This window comes from Dasypus novemcinctus, chromosome 1 (assembly GCF_030445035.2).
Source record: "Dasypus novemcinctus isolate mDasNov1 chromosome 1, mDasNov1.1.hap2, whole genome shotgun sequence".
NCBI lineage: Eukaryota > Metazoa > Chordata > Mammalia > Cingulata > Dasypodidae > Dasypus > Dasypus novemcinctus.
Window position 1 is genome coordinate 92,344,019 of NC_080673.1, and position 13,022 is coordinate 92,357,040.

Below are 13,022 nucleotides of genomic sequence, written 5' to 3' on the forward strand. Positions count from 1 at the left end.
TAATGAATTGGGATGAGGAGAGGAAGAGGAAGGTGCAGGAGCTAGGAATGCCTCAACGGAGCAAAGCATTTCACAAGAGGGGGCATAATCAGGACCCAGATTTCAGATCAGAGTGTCCCCAGATTTCTAAGGCCAGAAAATACAGGGAAAATTCAGAGAAGGGATTGAGCCTAGAGTTTGTGATCATCAAGTAGGAACTTCAGAAGACATTTGAGAAGGGTCAGGGAATGATGGGTAGAATGGGGAGGAGGGAAAAGAAATCACAGTTAGGAGAGTAAGAGTGTGAGAAGTGGGATAAGCATTTGAGTAGGTGGGCAGGTTTTCTCCCTTAACCTACCCCTTGCCTTTTCTGGAGCAGACAGGCTGATTCCTCTCCACCCCTAGTCCCCTTTCCGGAAGCTAAGGTAATAGAGGGGGAGCTTGTGTAATGTAATTTAAGGATGGAATGGAGACAGACTCTTATTTAGAATGATGACGTTTAAAAGCTATGTTGAGGAGGATAATCTTAGCAATGCAACTGTCTCTTATTAGATGTCCCGTTCAGAGGCCAGACGACTGTGATGTTCCTTGCCCCTGCCCTTCTCCCTAAGATCCCAAACCATTAATTTGCCCCTAACCAGCTATATTTTGAGATCTTCGATAATGAATGACAAATCATGACAGATATTTTGGGGATAGGTAGGAGTAAAAGAGATTTGAAAGTACTGAGTGGCTTTTCTTGGGGAAGAGGAAGAGAGCGATAAAGATGGAGTTTGGGAGGGCACATTGCTGGTCAACAGAGGAAGGTATAGGGTCTATTAGGGTACTATATAATTGTGTATGGAGCAGGAGAGTAAGGGAATAAATTCATCGGACTAGTGAGGAGCAATTTCAATCACACACATAACAAAAATCTTTCTAAGATTTGAAATGCAAAAACTCCCCTAATGGCCTGCAAAAATATGCAGACAACCTGTGCTCAGAATTTTAACTACTTAGAATTAATTTGTGAAACTATGGCAAAAGGATTTTTGAGCTTCACTATTTAACAGTAGCTTAGTCAATTAAGACTTAAGGGGAAACGGACTTTGGCCCAGTGGTTAGGGCGTCCGTCTACCATATGGGAGGTCCGCGGTTCAAGCCCCGGGCCTCCTTGACCCGTGTGGAGCTGGCCATGCGCAGTGCTGATGCGCGCAAGGAGTGCCGTGCCACGCAGGGGTGTCCCCCGCATGCGGGAGCCCCACGCGCAAGGAGTGCGCCCGTGAGGAAAGCCGCCCAGCGTGAAAAGAAAGAGCAGCCTGCCCAGGAATGGCGCCGCCCACACTTCCCGTGCCGCTGACGGCAACAAAAGCGGACAAAGAAACAAGACGCAGCAAATAGACACCAAGAATAGACAACCAGGGGAGGGGGGGAAATTAAATAAATAAATAAATCTTTAAAAAAAAAAAAAAACTACTTAAGGTCCTTTGATTATAGTAAATGGCCACCTCTGACCACAAAACCTGACCGTTGATTTCTAGTAATCATTTTCTGTTGATGTCAGAGTTTTTGTTTTGTTTTTAGGTACCAGGGCCGGGGATTGTATGTGGGAAGCTGGCGTTCAACTACCTGACCCACATCTATTCCCCAAGAGTTGCGTTAAACAACTCATCTTTAATTAAGGAGATAGTGAAAGAAAAGTAGCCTGTTCTCATCTTTACATTTTCCTGACCTCCAATTCCACATCATTTTGACAAAACTATGGTCATTTTTAATAAAGAATATTTATATTGATCATCTGCAATAGGATAGATGAGGACCGAGAAGAAAACATTGCATTTGTCAATGTGGTCACTGGTATCCTTTGTCAGAGTAGATTTTGTAGTGCAGAGCTTCCCAGCTGGTATGCCAAAGCAGGTGGTGAGCCTGGAGTGGTTATATATGAGCTGAAGAAAAAACCCCTTATCTTCCCAGTTTGGCCAGGAGAGGCTAGAGTGAACCTAGGATGTCCCCAGGATGCCAAATAAATAGTAAAGTTTTCTCTGGGTGTCATGACATGGAAAAGTTTGAGAAGCACTGCAGTAGAGTGATAGTGGTAGAAGTCAAATTGCACTTATGTAGGACTAAATGGAGAAATGGAGTTGAATCCTTCAAGTATAGAGAATTCTTTTAAGATATATGCCAGTGAAAGAAAGGAGAGAGAGGGAATAGGCTGATATTAGGCAGATTCAAAGGGCAGACACTTAGAACACATTTGTAGAGTAGAAAAGAATTTGGTCAGAGATGTCAAAGATCAAGGGAGGGAAATGGTAGATAACGCTAAGGTGAAAAGGAAGAATGTTGAGGGAGCTCACTACTATGATCATTATTTTATTTCCAAAATTAAAGTGTAGGTCATCAGCTGAGTGTGAGAGAGGGAGGATCTTGATAGAAGCTTAAGAAAGAGATAAAGATTTTAAATCTGTGCTATTAGAAATGAGAAAGGAAACTGGCAAGAAGTAAAATTTTGCCAAAGTTCAGAGCCAAACTGAGAATAGAACTCTTAAATTTATAATGGAAATAGTCAGCAGAGTTATATCTCTAACTCAGCTGTGCCAGGATATCTTTGTGCTTGAGTAGGAGCAATGCTTAGCTGGTTTCATCTAGGACAAGAAACTGGAAAAGCAAGTGTAGTAGAAGGACAAACTGACAAGAGAACTGAGACAGGTGGCAAGCAATAAGAGGAAAGGTAGAATTTGAGTTCAGTCTTATTTGTCTTGTTCATTGCTATAGGTCCACAATTAACAATCAGCTGTGGATTAGAACCAGCTGAAGGGCATTAAAAACTCTGATGCCTAGGTTGTACCATGAACCAATTAAACTGGAATACCTTGATGGATCCCAGGCATAGCATTTAAAAAAAAAAAAACCTCCCTGAGTGACTCCAGTGGAACAACTGGTCTAGAACAATGACTAGTATACAGTAGAAACTTAATAAATTTAGTTCAGTGATTGAGGGAGTGGAATTCAGGTTAGGTTGGAGAAGACCAGAAGCTAGGAAGGGCTGGAGTTGAGAAAAGGTATAAAGACCAAAGTTATAGGAACTTGAAGTCACATTTAAGGACATTGTGGTCAGAGAGAGGGATTTATACATTTATTTTGGAGTGGGCATAGTTCCAAGTGATGATCCCTTGTTCTGACCATGGGATCTTTTTGCCTGAGTGGCAAGGTTATAAAGTCTGTTATAGTAGTGGCCACTAAAGGTCAAAGTTAGGGCTTTGGAAGGTTTGTGAAGTTAAACGTTAAAGTGTTACAAGGGATGAACCGAGGGGAAAAGAGAAGGATGACTTGCTATTTATGTCTCTCTGACTGGACATTGATCTCAGCTGAATCAATTCCAATGTGAACTTCCTCCTGTTATCTTCATGACCCTGAATCGAAATTTCTCAGCAAATTCCTCTACCTTTCTGAGTCTGAGATTATCTTTGTTTCCCTGGGGCTAGATACAACTTACACTAAGATACATATGCTAGAGTCTTACTTTGCTCTAGTTTACTCATTTTCTTGCTTTCAAGAGAGTATTATGGTCTGCCCCAATCAAGATGGCAGACTGAGATGCTTCAGGGCACCATACTCCCACAGAAGTTTTGAACAACTGGTAAGAACTGGTAGAAACATCTTTCTAAGAGCTCCGGAAAACAGTTAAAAAGATTGTAGTAATGGGGTCAGAGCAAAATTTTTAAAAAGACCACTTGAAATGCATAGGATTTTGTGGTACCAGCCACCAGATCAGTACAGAGATGGCCTGCACTCAGAGTTCAGGTCTGGGTTCTGGAGACAGCAGAGTAATTCTCATGCACATCCTGGAAGCATGCATGTCTGGTCCAATCTATCTGATGGTGGTAAGAGGGACTCACTGTCCCAGAACCTGCACTGCATGTAGAAGGTGGCACATTGTGCTCTCCAACAGAATATTCTAGGAGAGCAATAAAATTGCGCTGCCTGAGGGAAGGGATTGCTGGCTGTAGGACATACAGTACAGTGTGTGGGACCATAAGGAAACATTACTATTTCTGTAAAATTACTAGGGCCACACATTCATGCCCCAAACAAGATGCAGACACAGAAAGGATCAGGAAGGTCCCTAGGCTTTGGCCTGATGCTGTTCTCCAAACTTGCTGTGTTGATAAATCCTGAAGGAGTGTACTCATACAGTAAAAAAAATAAAACACTCAAAGGTGTTTTATTTTATTATTATTTTATTATTTTATAATCTTCCTCTCCTCCTTCTCCTCCCCCTCCTCCTCTTCTTCTTCCTCCTCCTCCTTCACTTCCTTCTTCTTCTTCTTCTTATTTTTTTTTTAGCTCTTGGAATTCAAGGAAACCTCTGTTAAAACACCAAATGGATACAAACTTAAGGAACAGGTGCTTCAGAGTCTTAATTTCCAGCAGTGACACACTAAAATATCAAAATGTCCAGATTTCAACAGTTTTAAAAACATGCAAAGAAACAAGGCATGATGACCCAGGCAAAGGAGAAAATTAAAGCATTAGAAATCATCAATGAGGAGGACCAGACTGAGACATACCAGGAAAAGGCTTTTTAAAAATGCTTCTAAATATGCTCAAAGAGTTAAAGTAAAACATGGACAAAGAACTAAAGGAACTCAGGAAACCAATAGAGGAACACAAAGTGAATATCAATCAAGAGATGGAAATTATGAAAATGAACCAAAGAGAGCTGCAAACCATAGGGACAGAAATTAAAAATTCTCTAGAGGGCTTCCACAGAAAATTGGAGCTGGCAGAAGACACAGTCAATGAACTTGAAGATAAGACATTGACCTGTTTTATTTTAACCTATAATTAGCACTATATCCATTACATATATGACCCAGAAACTTATATATTCAGTCTGTTCATATGCTGGTTGAGCCCTGAATCTCATCGGAGTTGCAGCCAACATCTACTCTCCAGTTCTTCTTACTCAACCAGGACTACTAACAAAATGATGACGATGGACAACCCCCATCCCCCAAATCAAAGAGTAGCTACAACTGCAAGCAAAGCAGCTCCTTCTGTCTACTGCATAAGATCTAGTCACCCTCTCAATCTGAAGCAAAGTGGGCATCACCATCCCCAAATTCTCAAAATGGAGGAATGTGCAAACATAAGGAGGGAAATGCAACTATGGACCAAAGTAGACTTATTATTATTGTAGTAATGGAAAAACTTGTAGCATTGATATAAAGATAGTGGTTCCCAGAGGCTTGGGGGAGCAGGGGGGAGGAAGAATAGGTGGAACATAGGGCATTTTTTAGGGCACTGTAATTGTTCTGCATGATTTGCAATGACAGATAGAGGCCATTATACATTTTTTCAAAACCTATAAAATTATATAGTGCAAAGTGTGAACCATAATATAAACTATAGACCATGGTTAGTAGAAATGCTTCAATATTTGTTCATTAACTGTAATAAATGTACCACACTAATGTAAGATGTTATTAATAGGGGAAAATGTTAGGAGGAAGAGGGTGGGGTAAAAAAAAGATAAATAGTGGTTTAACCATAAAGACTAAATAATGTAAGTTCTTAAAGATTCATCCATGTTATTCTGTGTATTAAAAGTATATGGTCCAGGGAAGCGGACTTGGCCCAATGGTTAGGGCATCTGCCTATCACATGGGAGGCCCGCGGTTCAAACCCTGGGCCTCCTTGACCTGTGTGGAGCCAGCCCATGCGCAGTGCTGATGTGCACACGGAGTGCCCTGCCACACAGGGGTGTCCTGGCGTAGGGGAGCCTCACACGCAAGGAGTGCGCCCTGTAAGGAGAGCCACCAGCGCGAAAGAAAGTGCAGCCTGCCCAGGAATGAAGCTGCACACACGGAGAGCTGACACAACAAGATGACTCAGCAAAAAAAGACACAGATTCCCAGGGCCACTGATAAGGATAGAAGCGGTCACAGAAGAACACACAGTGAATGGACACAAAGAGCAGACAACTGGGGGAGGGGGGAGAAATAAATAAAAACTAAATAAATCTTTTAAAAAAAAGTGTATGGTCCAAAATATAAACCATAATGTAAATCATTAACCATGGTTAATAGCAATGTTTCGATATTTATACATCAATTGTAACAAATGTACCACCCACCTGTAAAAGGTCATTAATAGGGGAAAGGGGTAAAAGGGGAGGATGTTGGTATATAGAAATCCCCTATAATCTGTACATCACTTTTTTGTAACCTAAAGCTTCTTTGAAGACAAAATGAAAAAATAAATAAATAATGGGGAGATAAACAGAGAAAATGTCACTGTACATACAAGACAACAGATCTTACAGTGATGAAAGACATAACATCAAAAACTTTTTTAGTTTTATATTTTTATTATTTTTTGTTATTCCAATTTTTAAAATGTTGTATTTTATTTGTTATTTTTAAAAATATCATTATTTCATATTCTTATTAATTGTATTTGGTTATTTTGTTGGCTTCATTTTTAAAGAAGTTTTGGATCATAGAAGGGTTACAACAATGGCAGGGGAGAAACACTGATATGGGATGTCAGTAATGGGGAATGCATGGGAGAAGGTTCATCTGGGGTATACCTATAAGCCATTTAAATGTGTTCAAGCATTCATGGGGCATTGTCATGGTGGGTGGAGATTCACACGATAACTGAAAGAATATCAAATTTCCATCCTGGGGAGTCCTGCCACAGTCTCTAATGCGAGAATTCCCGAGTACAGGGGCAGTGACTAGTGAAGGAGGATGGATCATTGACAGGCCCTAGATACTGATGACTAATAAATCTTTACTTTTGAAATAGAAACTTAGCCTATTATTATAGGATGCCTAAGAGCTACCTCCTGAGAACCTCTTTGTTGCTCAAATGTGGACTCTCTCTAAGCCACACAGCATATAAATGCATTACCTTTCCCCCAGCATGGGACATGACTCCTGGGGATGAGCCTCCCTGGTACTGAGGGATTACTACCAAGCACCAACTAGCAATGCAACTGGGAAAAGACCTTGACCAAAAGCGGAAAAGGGTAAAGACAAATGAGTTTATACAGCTAAGAGACTTCAAAGCAAGTTGGGAGGTCATTCCAGAGATTATGCTCAGCAGGATCTCAGTGATTGCCAAAGTAAATATTGCCTCAAATAGCAGGGCTCCTGAGGGCTGTGGAAGCATCCAGACACTACAGGCAGGGAAGATAGCTCAGGAGTCTGGTGCTCTGCTAGTGGGCTCTACTTGGGAATTTATGCTCCCCAGGGTGACAGAGTTGAACTCAGATGTGGTTTCCCTACACATGGCACTTCTGCCCTTTCTATTTGAACCTATAGTTAATACTAGTGTTGATAGGTGTCTCTCCAAGAGACTTAAATCTTTAGGCTGTCCATGTGCCAGCTGAGCCCTGAATCTCAAGAGAGTTGCAACACCTACTCTCCAGTTCATTGGAACCACCCAGGACGTCTAACAAGGATGATGATGGACAATGACTATCCCAAGGAACAGAGTGAGTTTTCAAGCAAGATATTCTTATCCATCTGCCCCATTTGATCTAAGCACCCTTTCAATTAGAGGTGGAGTGGCCATCCCCATCCCAGAATCCTCAGGACTGGGAAATGAATGATGGTCTAGAGTGGACTTACTGTTTATCTCCTATAGACTGATTATGATTCTAGCAATGGAAGAAATGTTTATCACTGATGTGGAGGCACTAGCCACTGGAGGTTCTATGAGGAGGAAGAGGGAAAAACAGGTGTAATATAGGGGAATTTTGGTGACTTGGAAATTGTCCTGAATGACATTGCAATGACAGATACAGGCCATTGGATAGCTTGTCATAACTTACAAAATTGTGTGGGAGAGAGTGTAAACTACAACGTAAACTATAATCTATCTTCGTGGCAATGCTCCAAACTGTGTTCATCAATTGTAACAAATGTACCATACTAATGAAAGATGTTGTTAATGTGGGAAAATGTGGGAGGGGAAAGGGAGTTGGGTATATGGGAGTCCCCTATATTTTTCATGTAACATTTATGTAATCTAAGTATCTTTTTTAAAAATTAAAAAATACATTAAAAATAATGAATAGGAAAATTTTAATGGAAGCAAAAAGAATTGTTTGCCTTACCAAATAAGTAAATAAGTAATTTTTTTAAACTCTCCCCCCAAATAGAGGATAAGACATTGAAATCATCCCATCTGAGGAACAGAAAGAAGAAAGAATGAAGAAAAGTAAACAGAGTCTGAGGAACCTGTGTGACAGCATCAAACATAGCAATACACACATTGTGGGAATCCCAGGAGAAGAAGGAGAGAAATGGACAGAAAGAATATTCAAAGAAATAGTGGCTGAAAACTTCTCAAAATTAATGCAAGACATGAATATACACATCCAAGATGTTCAACAAACTCCAAATAGGATAAACCCAAATAGATCCACACCATGCCACATTATAATCAAACTGTCAAATACCAAAGAAGCAACCTATCTTATTCATGGGACCCTTAATAAGATTAAGTACTGATTTCTCATCAGAAACCATAAAGGTAAGAATACAATAGGATGATATCTTTAAAGTACTGAAAGCAAAAATTGCCAACCAAGAATTTTGTATCCATTAAAACTCTTTCAAAAATGAGAAATTTGAAATGTTATTCCCAGGTAAACAAAAGCTGAGGGAGTTCCTCTATACTAGAACAGCCCTACAAGGAATGCTAACTCTGTAGGTTGAAAGGAAAGGATAGTAGACAACAGACTGAAACCACATGGAGAATAAAGATCTCTAGTAAAAAATAATGGCATAGGTAATTATAAATGCCAGTCCTTTTGTATTTTTTATTTGTAACACCAGTTTTTACTTTCTATAGGATCTAAAGGAAAATGCATACAATATAATGATAAACCAAAAGTTTTGAACTCATAATGAATAAATATTTAATTTTTGACAAGAATTACACAAAAGTAGGGAGACAGATACAGGAACATAGTTCATGTATTCTATTGAAGTTAAGTTGCCAGTGAAGCAAATGAGAGTGTTATAGGTTTAGAATCTTAAGTTTAAGCCCCATAATAACCACAAAGAAAATATCAGAAAACACACAAATTCACAGGGACAGAAGGTAGAGTACAGGTTACCAGAGGTAAGGAGCAGGTACAATGCAAAGTAAGTGTAGGGTTTCTGTTTGGGTTGAAGGGAAAGTTATATTAATGGATGACAATATTGTGAATGTGATTTATCTCACTGAATAGTATGCTTGGAAGGAATGGGGAATTTATGTTGTTTATATGTTTCCATACCTTAAAAAGAAAAAGAAAGAGAAACTAAAGAGATAATAACAAATGTAATACATGATACTGAATGGTATCTAAAAATGGAGGAGAAAAGACTCGACAGGCCATTATTGGGACATAAGAAAAAAAGGAATATGGACTGTAAACTTTATATCAATGTTAGATTTCTGAACTCAATAAATGCATTTAAGGTGATTATATAAGTGAATATTCTTGTATGTGAAAGCATGCAGTTAGTATGATGTGTACAAACTGCTCTCAAATGTTCAGAAAATAGATAGATAGGTGATAGAATGATACTGCAAGGGTGGCCGAATGCTAAAATTTGTGGGTCTGGGTATCTCGGTTATGGGAGTATGTTGGAGTTCTCTGTACTGGGTTTGTATTATTTTTGCAACTGTCCTATAAATTTGAAATTATTTCAAAATAAAAAGTTTAACACATACACACAAAGAACAACAAATTACAGCACGTAGGTATGTTTTAAGGCCTGCTAGTTGAAACATTTGCCCATCTCATCTGCCTTTCAAAAAATGTAATCCTTGTTAAAGTGAAGTTGCTGGGGGGAAGAAAAGAGAGGGAGAGAATATTGTGCTAAGGTATGGAAGCCTTAGAAAGCAAAGAGTCAATGGTAAAGCTGGAAATGCTGTCTAAATTTACCTAGTTTACTTACTATTTGCTTGAGGCTGTTATGGTCCAGACCTCTATTGGGCAAAAATAATAACAAAAACAAAAACAAACCACAAAAGGCCCTGCTCCTCAAGTCCCTTCATGGTTATAGACGTAAAACAGTTGAGGCCAATGACCTCTATATGGCATTTCTCCTTTGTTTGCCTAAGAGGTTTATTTTTCAGTTATCTTATAACCACCCACAACCTCTGTATCAGATTATGCCTAGTCACATTGTTCTCTTGAGGCTCAATTAGGTGATTAGGGTAGTTCAAAGAAGGAGCGAATTTATAGCCTTCCCACTCCCAAACACTAAAGTCATTCCTGAGAAATTATTTAGAATAGTTGGATAGTGAGCATAGGGTGGTGAAGAAGTTTCTAGCTCATTTTTTACTTCTTGGGGAGAAGTACTTATACTACTCCTCCCGGTAAAGTAAACATTAGCCTTCTAGATGGAAAACTGGGACGCAATCATCTCTGTGATACTGCTGGCCACATGACATATCTGGGGGCAGCTCCAGATGGCAGCAAGTAAGCCAAATGGTACAAACCTCAAGCAATGTTTGATTAAGAATTGTTCTCTCTGTGGGGGACAATAAACGTGCAAACCAGCAAACCCTGGTGAACTCTCCTCTAGGGCCTGCTGCTGTGGTGCAATGCTTCAGAACATTTCTGGAGGACAAACAATACTTCTCACCACAATGGACTGAAGTAGCAGTTTCAGTGAAGTCTGTATAGGAGAAAAAGAAGATATTTCAAACTAAAGTGCTCCCTGAAGCAGCACTACAGTACTGAGGACACCAGGTCTCTCCATTCCATTGTCACTGTCCTGTTGCAAGTCGCTCCCATTCATCCCTTGCTTGGAGTTGGCAGCAGCTTCCCAGTGGGAAGCCTCTGCCGTGGTCCCCTCCATTCCACTCTGCATACCGCAGCCATTTCTAAAATGCCATTCTGGTTGTGTTACATCTGTGTTTAAGCCGTTCAAGTGGCTTCCCATTTCTGTTTCTTTTGTTTCTCTGGATAAAGTCCAAACTCTGAACATGCCTTAAAAGGTTTATTATGACTTCGTTTCTGCCTACCACTCCAGTTTTTTCTTTTGCCCCTCCAGCTCACTCTTCACTGTATTAACCTTCTTTTTGTTTGTTCAAACCTGTGAAGCTCTCTGGCCTCTACTTCTGGGAACTCCCTTAACGTTTCTTTTGAATCTGGCTCTGGCTAACTCCTTATTCTTCAGGACTCAATTTAGGCATCCTGGTCTGTGATCCTTTAACACACCGAAAGTCTCCTGTTGTAGTGGCTACATTCCTTGGGCTGCTTAATTATGTCTTTCTTGCTGGACAATATTAGCTAACACCAAGTCTTTAAAATTTGCCACACCCTCTATTAAGGATCTCCCTTGGCATATCTCACTTGATTCTCACAACAATCTTATGAAGGAGACACTTTGATTACAAATAATTTAACAGAAGCTTCTGTTAAGTAATTTGCTTAACTCATATAGCTAAAAAGCTCCATAAGGACAAGGTGGCATTGGTCTTGTCTGTCATTTAATTCCTGGCAATGAGAGTGTACCTAGCACTAAGATGTTGAATAAGCCTTCGTTTAATTAAAGCTAGCACTTACATTGCCCTTATAATACTTCAGGCTTACAACATAGGATGGGGAAACTGAGGGACAAAGGCTAGGTGACCTTCCCATATTACACAGCAGGGACTTGAACTAAGCAGCTGTCTTCAGAACCCATGCTCTTACTCATTTCACAGTTCTTACTTTGCATGAAAAGAAATTCTTAGAATTGTAGAAATATTAAGGAAGTAAATGAAATACTCAACAAAGCAAAACAAATTAAGACTGCTGTTTAATAAAACAATTCCTTAATCCATGAGACTGCCTTCCAAGAAGTTGTCGCCTATACGGACAAAGGGATGGATGCACAGTCCTGGCTAAATGAAAGGATATCTGAAGAAAAGAATCATTTTATCATCAAAGGGTTTCCCAGTTCCCCTGAATAATAATCACTGACAAAAAAAAAAAAATTCAACTAAAACATTGCTCTCATTCTTTTGGTATTGAGATTTGTACTCAAATGGCATTCTTTGGAGAAAATTGGGAGAGAAATTCAGTGGAATTAAGGTGAAAAGTTAATGTCAACCAGCTATGCTGGAATAGGACTGCTGTGGTCTGGGGAAAAAGAAGAATGGAAAAATCCTTATAGTTCCTAACAAGGCAAGAAAGTTTGGTTTGGCCTTGTCATGTACAAATAGAACTTGGGTGGCAGAGAGGAAAAACAAAAGAATGCTTTCATAGTTGTGTTTTCCTCCCTTTCCAAAATGGAAAAGTTCATTGCTCAGTTTTTTCTGTTTTTGGTTTGTTTCAGCAGTTTCTACCCCCAAAGAATTGTTTCAAAAGATCATCTCAGCATTTTTTCCTTTTTGCAAAATAGAAGAAATCTGAATAATGAATAGAAGAGAAAACTTACTTTTGGAGGTATGATGACTTTGGGGCTGTGAAGGCCAGGGTCTCTCTGAGGGAGGGACTCTTCTCCAGTCATAAGATACATCTCTGCACTGTCAGTAGCTCCAGTGCAGGAGACCCCAGTAAATGACAAAGATTTGATGCCACAACCTTATTTGACTTGGCTACTATCTTTATGTCATACTGCACTGTCCTGTGATTTGACATATAGCATGTTAAATCATGAAGAATAGAAACAGTTAGTGATCTCAGCCCATCATTTGAATATATTTAATCTAATAGACCCTATTTACATTCTGACTATTAATGTCACTCTGAATTTGATGGTCAGCAGGGCCGAAGCCCTTGATGAATTCTCTAAGTCTCTTTAAGGGATGCTAGCTCTTTCTTAGGGTGGTATATCTAAACATATAAGAACAGGTGGTTCCCTGTGATGGACAATTGACTTATGGAGACACATGGATATCCATTGCCACAATTTCCCCCATAGTGCCTGTCTTTCTCCTGTTGTTCCCATTTGTACTGGTACAGGAGCTAGGTGGGAAGGCCATCCCCAGGAATGGGACTAGTGTAATGTGTGAGAGCTTTCTATCTGCAACCACATCATGGTATCCTATTAATTATGCTT